The 11,262-nt window shown below is 45.7% G+C and overlaps 1 pseudogene; it reads left to right on the forward strand.

Annotated features, from left to right (window-relative positions):
- Window positions 1-1,603: 1,603 nt before the first annotated feature.
- On the forward strand, window positions 1,604-8,917 carry LOC117351992 (annotated as a pseudogene).
- The last annotated feature ends 2,345 nt before the right edge of the window (window positions 8,918-11,262 follow it).

Raw genomic sequence — 11,262 nt, forward strand, 5'->3', positions numbered from 1 at the left:
AAGAACTTACTTATACAGCAACCCAATTCTTAAAAAAAGACTCTCCTAAGTACTGCATAAAATAGGAGGCCTCAGAACATAAAACCTCTTACAACATATGTTATTTCAGGTTCTTATCCTGGTGGCTAATGCCATATAATCATATACGTCGAACCTCCTTCAAATCTGAACTTACAGTATTGCCTTCTTCAGGATACAATAAAGGACTTTGTCTGCTCCACATCATAGAGCAACTTAAAAATAAATAAGGTAGCGTTATAAAGAAATATTACAGGTAGACATCTCTTCTTACGTTAGACCACAGTTCTTCAACCGCCGGTCCGCGGACCAGTATCGGTCCGCAGGAAATTTTTGCGGTCCTGACTCATTTGAACTTCCTGCCGGTCCGCGCAGGACCGGCAAGATCAGCATCGGAAGCGTGCGCTGGGCCGGAGAGATCTTGGGGAGCCTCCGACAGTGGCTTTCTCCCCTCTCTGCAGCTCTCCGTTACTTCCCAGCGCAGCGATTCACGAAGGCAGCCTCGGGGCTTTTGCTGAGTCGCGGCTGCCTCTGATGACGCAACTTCCTCTTTCCTCAGAGGCGGCGCGACACAACAAAGGACCCGAGGCTGCCTTCGTGAATCGCTGCGCTGGGAAGTAAGAAGAGCTGCTGGGAGGGGAGAAAGCCACTATTGGAGTCTGGGAAGCTGCTGGGCAAGGGGAAAAGGGGACAGCTGCTACTATAGAGGGAGAAGGAGAGATGCTGCTGGGAGGGGAGGAGGGAAAGGAATCTGGGAAGCTGCTGGGCAAGGAAAAAAAGGGACAGCTGCTACTGGAGAGGGAGAAGGAGAAGGAGAGATGCATCTGGGAGGGGAGGAGGGAAAGGAATCTGGGAAGCTGCTGGGCAAGATAAAAAAAAGGGACAGCTGCTACTGGAGAGGGAGAAGGAGAGATGCTTCTGGGAGGGGAGGAGGGAAAGGAATCTGGGAAGCTGCTGGGCAAGATAAAAAAAGGGACAGCTGCTACTGGACAGGGAGAAGAAGAAGGAGAGATGCTTCTGGGAGGGGAGGAGGGAAAGGAATCTGGGAAGCTGCTGGGCAAGATAAAAAAAGGGACAGCTGCTACTGGAGAGGGAGAAGGAGAGATGCTTCTGGGAGGGGAGGAGGGAAAGGAATCTGGGAAGCTGCTGGGCAAGGAAAAAAAAGGGACAGCTGCTACTGGAGAGGGAGACGGAGAGATGCTGCTGGAGGGGAGGAAGGGAAGAGAGTTACTGCTGGACAGGAGGAGGAGGGAAGGGAGAATGAAAAAGGAAGGAAACAGCTGGCAGAGAGATTAGAGGAGGGGAAGGGGAGACACAGGCATGAGAAAGTAGAGAGATTGATGATAGGAAGGGGTCAGCAGAAAAATAAGCAGAGGGACAACGATGATAGATCTGGTGTAGGAGAGATAAAAATGAAGAGAGCAGTGAAGCTGGAATGAATCATGTAAATAGGAGAGAGGGGCACAAGCTGGATGGAAAGGGGAGAGGGACATAGAAAGAAGACAGATACCATATGGAAGGGGGAGAGGACAGATAGTGGATGGAAGGGGCAGATGCTGGATTGAAGAGACAGAGAGGGCATACGCTGGAAGGAAGAGAGTGAAAAAAGATTGAAAGCAGAAACTAGAGACGACAAAAGGTAGAAAAAAATAATTTTTATTTCTATTTTGTGATTAGAATATATCAGATTTGAAATATATATCCTGCTAGAGCTGGTGTTAGACATAACTGGGGACTGCAAAACCCAGGCAGTGCTTCTTTAGCTTTCAGCTGGCTTAGGGCGCTCTCTGACCAGGGGGCAGTTGCCCTAGTTGCACTCCCCTAAAACTATTCCTGTCATGTGTTACTTCAGTATTCTGTAGCATGATATTTCTGTGTAGCATTCTGTAATAATTTGGCTTGTTCAGTTTTCTTGATAGTAGAGGGGATATATGTGAAGGGGAGGGGAGACAGGGGTTTTGTTGATCCTTGCTCTGAATTATTTGTATTTATAAATGACAATTCTACAGAATATTGTTTCTTTTTATACTTTAATAAAATACATTCAATATAAAATCATAACTGAGGCTTGTGTGGATGGGATCAGATGATTTGTGGGGACCGAGCTCGCGGAGATGGGGCGGAAACGGATTTTTAAATTTTTAGTCCTAGTAGTTTGCCGGTCCACAAAATAATTATTTTTTTTCTGCCGGTCCACGGGTGTAAAAAGTTGAAGAACACTGACCATAAGCAACACAGAGGTTTTCTCCTGACCAGAGAGTTTACCATCCTTTCTAGTTTGCCCGTCAGTATTCTATGGGATTCCAGGCCAATTGGATTTGGCTTCTACTGTTTCATAAACTTTCAGCCACAGCTACACCAATTTTTTTCTCACCATTTTAATCACCTTCTTCCATTGAAGCAACAGTCCTTGCTCACGAAACACTGGCTGTGGCTCCCTCCAGAATCTAGTACACCTGACCCCTTCCTGGATACTACAGTTTCTTTCCCATGGTCCTCCACCAGCATCCCCAGACTCAAGAATTGCAGGCAGGTCTCCCCCTCTGTGGGCTGCAGCACTGCCACTGGTCCACTAGGTGGCACCTAGCGTTTGTGTATTATCCAAAGATGCAGAAAGTGCACATGGAAGAGAGGAAAGTAGATATTATCGAAAAAAGGAACACGTCTTTTTGTTTAAAAAAAAAAAAAAAGAATAAATAATTTAAAAGATACAGCAGTAGTTGAAAAACAATAAGACAGGATTCAAGGGCAAGTTAGATGCACACCTTCTTGCAAAACACATTGAGGGATACGGGTAAACAAGGTCTTTAGCAGGGATCACCGGGATTGGCCTCCGCGTGTGTGGGTCGCCGGACTGGATGGACCTAGGGTCTGATCCGGTGAAGGCATTTCTTATGTTCTTTGATACAAAGGATCTCAGAAAGAAGAGCACAGGGAAAAATATCAAGTGAATTTATATCGCGATAGAGACAGCAGTAGTTAAAAGGATAAGTGACGTGAGTAAACTTTTTGCAATATATATTGGTGAAAGGAGAATGGGCAGAACCAATTCTGGATGACTCAGATGAGAAAAGTGTGTAGAAATCAGAAAACAGTTGTTACTAAGTGTATATTGTGACAGGGTAAGACTGGACTGGAGTAGCCCGAACCCTGACCTGGGTCATCCAAGCCTCAGCCGAGCAGTTGAATGAGGTATGGAGGGGTAGAGGGGTGTCTGCATCAAAATAAAAAGGTCCAGTATGGGTGTTTAGTGTGAATTTTAAGATGACTTTATTTTCTGGTCTTATAGTGTAGTGCAATTCCAAAAACATACAAAACAAAAGCTCTCATTGGTGGCTAAACAGCCTGTTAGCCCACGATGCTTTATTCACTAATAAAGTTCAAGAGAAAACACAAAAATAACTTTTCAATTTCAAGTCCTGGAACCTGCTTGCACTGCTTGGACAGGTTCCCCACAGTTCTCCTGCGATTATGGAAATTCTGAAGCAGTGATTCTTAACTCTTCTGTTACCCTTATTTACATCAGAAGCAGTAATTCCTGATCCTTAAGGTATTTTTAATTCCATCAGAGGCAGTACTTCTTAACTCTTCTGATATTCTTAGTCTTGTGAGGCAACACCACCTTATCAGAAAACAGCATTCTTACTTTCCCCAAACTTTACTCTGTAATCATGCTCTCAAACAAGCATGACTCCTCAGGTTCCATTTCAACATCATTTGTAAGCATTTCTTCTGGCATTTCTGTATCAAATTCATTATTACCTTCAGAAGAATAATTAGAAATTTCAGTCCTGAGGTTTACTCCTTGCTTTCTGTGGGGAATGCTGGTTGCTGTCCTCTAAATCCTAACTGGTACAGGTATGCTTCTCTCCAAGGAGTCAGGTATCTTGTAAGCTTGTAGCTCCCTCTGCCTCTCTTGGCTTAGAGAACACACCCTTTTCCCTAGCATAGACTGATTGCTCCTCACAATACCTGTGGTTCTCTGGTGCTTTGCTAATGAGCCTGGATAGCTTCCCTGCTCATTAACCCTTCCCCCAGCAGAGCTGATTGCAGGAGCTAATCCCTTTGTGGGTTTTGCTATCACCTGCCTAGTGCATGCTGGTCCTTGTAGTTCTTTGCTTTTAGCATTCCCTACCTTAGAACTAGGCAAGTATAATCGGGTCCCTTTTAGGTTGCCTTTCACTGGGGATAAATTCTGCAGGGCAGTTTCCCTAACCTGCCTGCTTCTAGGGGTAGGTTTAGGGATAGTTTTAGAGCACTGCAGAGTTTCTTCCAGCATGACAGGACTCTCCCTATCACAATATATATAGTAATGAGATGTATGGCAGCCATTTATCACATTTCTGTTATACGATTGTTTTGCAATGCTGTCAAGCGTTGCTTTCTGATATTTTTTCATGTTATTCCTATCATTAGGATTCAATTTGTCTGTCTTCAAGTCTTGAATTTATGTTTATATTTGATCATTTTATTATACTATTAACAAAATGATAAGCTTTGTGTCGAGCTGTATCTGCTGTACATGCCTTGGGAGAATCTCTATAAAGAGGCAAGTAGTATAATGGGTACGCCTCATGTCAAAATGATTGGCAGCTGTCAAGATAAGGATCGACCAATCGGCGTTAACTTCTGGGTTAAGCCACGCCCACTCTCTGCCCATACCGCACCCACTCTCCACCCCAATCCCTGCCCACTCTCTACCCACACCCCGCCCACTTACTGAGGCAGTTAATAAATCCCAATAATAAATAGATAAATGAATAAGAGAATATTCTTGTGAAACCGGACAATCGGAGCATGGGGCTGGATGGGGGACATGTTCTAGGATATTAATGGAAGCCAGAGAGGTTCTGGTGGGTTTCCTACTTGGATAAAGCAATTTCATCAAATTTTGTATTAAACTTAAAACTTATGTGACATCGTTGTGTGAAAACTTAGGACTCTTTTTACTCAGCTGCGAGAACGGTTTTACCACATGCTTAGCGCACACTGAACTGCTGCGCGTGCTAGACCTTAACGCCAGCGTTGAGCTGGCGTTAGTTCTAGCTGCGTAGCGCGGGTTTAGCACGCGCTAAAAATGCTCTCGCAGTTTAGTAAAAGGAGCCCTTAATGTAAGCTTTTCTAAAGGACTGGATGCAGTGGCGTAGCGAGCATGTGAGGCGCACTCCTCTGCCCTTGTCTCCGCCCCCCCCCCCCCCGCTGCTTCCCTGATCCCAACTTCCACGCGCGCCCTCCCCCTTCCCTTCCCCCTACCTCTGGTTGAAGTTGTTGCTTGCAGCGTCCAACAATGCGCTCCTCGTGACCCCGTCAGTGCTCCCTCTGATGTGACTTCCTACGTGCAGCACCCGGAAGTGACAGCGGGAGAGCCGACGGGGTCGCGAAGAGCACTTTGTTGACTGCCACGAATAACTTCTGCAACAAGAGATATGAGAGGGGAAGGGGGGCATGCACATGGAGGGGATGGAATGGGGGGCAGAGAAAAGGAGGGGCATCGGCCCCCCACCTACATGGTCCCCCCACCTCCTTACCATAAGAACATAAGCAATGCCTTCACTGGGTCAGACCTGAGGTCCATCGTGCCCAGCAGTCCACTCACGCGGCGGCCCTTCCAATCTGAAGAAATACTGACATAATATAACGTCGTGCTTTATAACCACGTAGCCGTAAGTTCAACACGGTTTACAAAAGATTATAAACAAAGAACAATATTATTGGAAACGGAATAAATCATTTAACCAAGTATTTTGAAAAAGATAAGTTTCCAACAAAGTCCTAAAATGTTTTATAGAATAAGCAGTAAGTAATTACGATCGAAATTCTTTTATCATGGGAAGCTACCTGAAATGCCAAAGTACGTTCAAGAAATTTTTTGCTTTTACAACCCTGTATAGAGGGGAAAATGAACAAGGCGTGTGAGATTTTCGGCTGTGTTTGTGCGATGCACTAGGGCAGAGGGATAGAACGACATAGCCTCTTGAAAAAGAGAGACAATAAAGGGATAGTAACAATTGGATGGGACTCTTCTGTGAGTGTTAGTCGTGAGAAAAGAGAAAGAAAAAAAGAAAAGTGCGAGAATGTTAAATTGAAGCTCGAATGCGTCTTTAAATAAAAATGTTTTTAATTTTGTTTTTAAATCGTTCCAAAGATGATTCTTCTGGTAGATCTGCAGGCGTGGCATTCCAGAGCGTGGGAGCTGTGACGGAAAAGAATGACGTTCGACGCACGCTAAACTGGCATATCGATGGGATATGTAAGAGGTGTCGGGCATTAGACCTGAGGGTTCTAGCCTGGGTAAAAGGGATCTAAAGTCTGTTTTGGAATTCCGGAAGATTTGTATGGCTTGTTTTAAATGTCAAAAGTAGAATTTTTATAAGTAATTCTGTGTGCTACTGGCAGCCAACGAGCTTTTGTTAAGAGCGGAGTGACGTCTCAATTTCTTTTGCATTTATAGCGGTGTTCTGACTAATTTGCAAGCACCTTAGCTCTTTAGGCGCGATTCCTTTGTAAAGTGCATTACTGTAATCTAGACGGGATATATAGGAAGTTTATAAACAAACTGAACAATTTAGTACTAGGATCTAGGGATGAGGAGTTTAGAGGAGTTCACTCTGAAGAAGTAGGGCTTATGAGCAGAGTTTCATAGGTCTAAGTTCTGAGACAAGTTCTTTTCAGTCTCTTCATGTGCAATATGGCAGAGCGGCAAGGAGGAAAAATGTGTCTATAGTCTGCATAATCTTTGTAGATTACAAATTATTCAGGTACTCAAGCATTTTCCCCTAACTGTCCTGGTGGGCTCCCACTCTATCTAATGTACCTGCGGCAATGGGGGATTAAGTGACTTGCCCAGGGTCACAAGGAGCAGTGTGGAACTTGAACCCACAACCTCAGGGAGCCAGGGCTGTAGCTCTAACCACTGCACCACACACTCCTCACACTCTATGGTCTCAAACTCACAGTCCGGAGGTCACATGTGGCCCGCCAGGTACTATTTTGTGCCTCGTGGTCTGTACTAGTGCTGCCCCCCCCCCCTCTTTGCAGCATCCTCTGGCTTCCCCCCTGGCCTCCCGCTCTTACCTTCGGATAATTGCCCCAGCCTGCAGTGAGGATTGCCGGTGCTGTAGCGATCCTTGCAGGCTGCCGTTGTCTCAGCAGCATGTTCTCTCTGCCGTGATCCTGCCCCTGATGTCAGAGAAGGGGCGGGACCGCAGCAGAGGGAAAGTGCTGCAGAGGCTGATGACAACCTGCAAGGAAAGCTACAGCACTGGCGATCCTCTCTGCAGGCTGTGGTAATTAGCTGAAACTAAGACCGGGAAGCCAGGGGGGAAGCTGGAGGACGCTGCAAAGAAGGGGGGGGGGGGGGAAACATGCAGGCCTTTGGGGGGGGGGGAAAGATTTATAAACTTTTATAAAGGGTTTTACCTCATGCAAAATTGTCATTTCTTTAATAAGACATTAACTTTTTTTTTTTTTTTTGCAGCCCTCCAAGTACCTACAAATCCATAACATGGCCCTGCAAAGGGTTTGAGTTTTAGACCACTGCTCTAACTGCAATATAAGAAGATTTGATTCTCTCCAGAACCCCGGCTGCATAAGGTGCTGGGGTTTCTTTCAACAAGTTTTTACCTCTTTAAACTGTACCCATGGCTCAGATACGTCAGCATCCAGGCCGGCCGGATGGCATGCTTTAAATGGTATTAGCTGTCATTACAATGTCGGCCTGTGGGAGGGAGATGTGAATATAAAGCAGAGAAGCAGAGCGAGGGGAGCAGGCGGAGAGAAACTGGGACCAGAGCTCCAGCTCCAGCACACACACACAATCTACTCATTCTTGGGCTGCCTGGAAGAAGCCCTGGGAAAAAGGCAGCAGAGCTGAAAGCAGAGAATCTCCTCCTTCCAGATCACCAGGGAAAAGACAGAGCAGAGATTCTCAGCAACCAGAGCGAACTTGGGACCTGAATCTTTCACATTGGAAAATCTGAGCTACATCTGACTGCAAAACTCCATCCTCTGAGAAAAGAAGAGAAATCATGGCAACCAAGCAGGCAGGGGAGCTGGGGACCAGCTGCTGCAGCTACCAAGAGGTGCCCACTCACTGTATTTATATCACCGAGGAGTTCCCCCAGCCCATCCGAGCCAAGGCCCCCAGAGGCAAGCTGAGGAGACCCAGTGAGTCCTGGCTTCAGTCCCATTCAGTCACCTTCGATGAGATCCAGGAGGTGGAAGAGGAAGGGTTCTCCCCCCAAGGAGGAGGAGAAGCCAAGAAATCCTTCCTGCAGTCTCTGGAGGGTCTGAGGAGAAGGACCCAGACCCTGCTACCTGCAAAGAGAGAACTTCGTCAGCTGTAAAATGAGTCACAGCCTGGATTCCAGTGACTCCGATTCTGGGCATCTGAGTTCTAGAGACCCCTCAGCCTGTCACGCACCAAATGGCGACAGCTCTTCAGGATAATTCTGTAACTTTAGAGAGGGTAAGATCTCTGGAAACGAGATATTTTATAAGAGGACTGTTTGTAGCGGCCAGGCTGCAAAGCTAATTGAAGAACTGACACTGGAAGCATTTTCTCCCTGAGTGGAACTTGTCACTGGTCAGTAAGTAAGACAGGAACTGGAAGGCTGGATGCTGTGGTTTTCATTCTGCTGAGGATTAAACCAGCCTGAAGGGGCCAGATCCAGAGAGACATTTTCAGCTGGGAGCAGAATATTTTCCAGGGAGACTCAGGCTGTTTCCTAAATAATATTATTCTGTGATGCTTTATTATTGATTTTTTTTTAATTAATATACACTGAACACATTTTAGTTTTGTACTTTAAATCTTTCATGTTATTTATTTAATGTCTGTATATATTTTTCAATATTACTATGAAAGCCAGAAAATAAATACAGAATGTTTTATTGTATAATTGAAGACCCATTCCGTGATGTCATTATTTGGCTTCTGCTCTTATCTTCATAATACAAGATTATGTGAAAGACCTGGGTGGCCACAAACGAACAGAAAATGTCTTTGCTGTGGTTTATGGTTTATTTAAAATTTAATATCACTTCCTTCCCGCAAATATTTCAGAGTGATTTACATCATCATAAAATAGAAAAATGATGAGTTTAGAAAGTAGAATGCCAGGCAAAACAGGTGTTCGTAATGCAGCATTTAAATGATTTCTTTGAAGCAGAGTAAAGCCTTAGCGTGGTCCCTGTAACAGAATCTGTGAAAGAAGGGGTGCATTTAGGTGACACTGTCTGACTGGGCTCTGGAGCACTTCAAGGGGCCACTGAAAAGTTCTCGGCCCAACCAAGAAGAGAATGATGTGGAGCCGTGAAACGTACGAGTCATTCCACACTTTTCTTGACACTTTTCGTTTCAATGAGGCAAATGCATCTATCAAATGGGCACAAGCATGGGGAAACCAAGCCATTGTGACATCACCACTGAGGGCTGGCACTTAGGCATTGGTGGAATGAGGCTTTATGACATCACAACACGAGGGGCCGCTGAAAAGTTCTCTGCCTAACCAAGAAGAGAATGATGTGGAGCCATGAAACTTACGAGTATTCCACACTCTTTTCATTTCATTTCATATAAATTGGTTTCATAAGAACATAAGAACATAAGCAGTGCCTCCGCCGGGTCAGACCACAGGTCCATCCCGCCCAGCAGTCCGCTCCCGCGGCGGCCCAAAACAGGTCAAGACCTGTCTGAATCATCAGAAGGGGCTCCCTTGCCACCTTGGTTTCCCATTTAAGTCCTGCCTTCCTATCGAAGTCCTAGCCCTCCGGTCTTGCACATGCACAACCAGGTTAGTTTATACTCATTACCTGATTTACTTCCTATACTTGTGTTACCTCCCAGCTCCTCCCTCAGTATCCCACGATCCCTTTATCCCTCAGGAATCCATCCAATCCCTGTTTGAATCCTTGTACCGTATTCTGCCTGATCACTTCCTCCGGTAGCGCATTCCAAGTGTCCACGACCCTTTGGGTGAAAAAAAACTTCCTTGCATTTGTTTTGAACCTATCTCCCTTCAGTTTCTCATGAATGTCCCCTCGTATTTGCTGTCTCCACTTCAGTATAAAGAATCTGTCCCTATCCACCTTCTCTATGCCCCTCATGATCTTGAAAGTCTCTATCATATCTCCCCTGAGCCTCCTTTTCTCCAGAGTAGAAGAGCCCCAGCCCTATCCAAGCCTCTCGGCGTATGAGCAGTGTTCCAGCCCTCTTACCAATTTCGTTGCTCTCCTTTGGACTCTCTCAAGTACCGCCATGTCCTTCTTGAGGTGCGGTGACCAATACTGAACGCAGTACTCTCAGATGTGGACGTACCATCGCTCGATACAAAGGCATGATGGACTTCCCGTGTTCTGGTTGCTATGCCCTTCTTTATGATGCCCAGCATCCTGTTGGCTTTTTTCGAGGCTGCTGCGCACTGTGCAGATGGCTTCAGTGATGCATCCACCAGCACACCCAAGTCTCTCTCGAGTCTGCTGTCTCCCAACAATACCCCCCCTAATTTGTAGCTGAACAACGGGTTCTTTTTCCCTATATGCATGACCTTGCATTTGTCCACGTTGAAGCGCATTTGCCATTTGTTTGCCCAGTCTTCCAGCTTGTCCAGGTCCCTTTGTAGGTCCTCACACTCCTCCCTGGTCGTAACTCTGCCGCACAGTTTGGTATCGTCTGCGAATTTTATAACCTCATATTTATTAACTATAAGAAAGTGCTAAGTAAGATCATTAGCGACAAGACCAGTAATTGTAAGAGCCTTGTGGAAACTTCAGCATGCTGAAAATCTTCCTCAAGAATCACTTCAGAAATGTTTTGCTTGGCTAGCATACTTTCCCTCCAGGATTATCTCCTTTCTTGTGTGGATTCCAGAATCCTATGGGAAAGGAATCTGTCTCACAGCCTAAACAGCGCCCTCTTGAGGATGCTTATCTCGCTGGCTAATAGAACCTACCCGACATACAGCATCCAGCTCATTTACATAGTTTGGGTGCAAGGGTTTACTATAGAAAGTAATGAAACTCATTCTCTGCCTCAGAAATAAACCAGACGTAAAGGGATAAATTATTTAAAGATCGCTGAGCTTTAGGCACTGGCTTGACATGCGCTAAGTGTGACTTCTGTAATGGCAGCTGGGCATGCAGTCGCCCTTATAGAATACTCAAGATGGGAGTGGCCTAGTGGTTAGAGCTGCTGCCGTAGCAGCGTGAGATTGCAGGTTCAATCCCAGCACACTCCTTGCGACC

This window comes from Geotrypetes seraphini, chromosome 19, assembly GCF_902459505.1.
Source record: "Geotrypetes seraphini chromosome 19, aGeoSer1.1, whole genome shotgun sequence".
Classification (NCBI taxonomy): domain Eukaryota; kingdom Metazoa; phylum Chordata; class Amphibia; order Gymnophiona; family Dermophiidae; genus Geotrypetes; species Geotrypetes seraphini.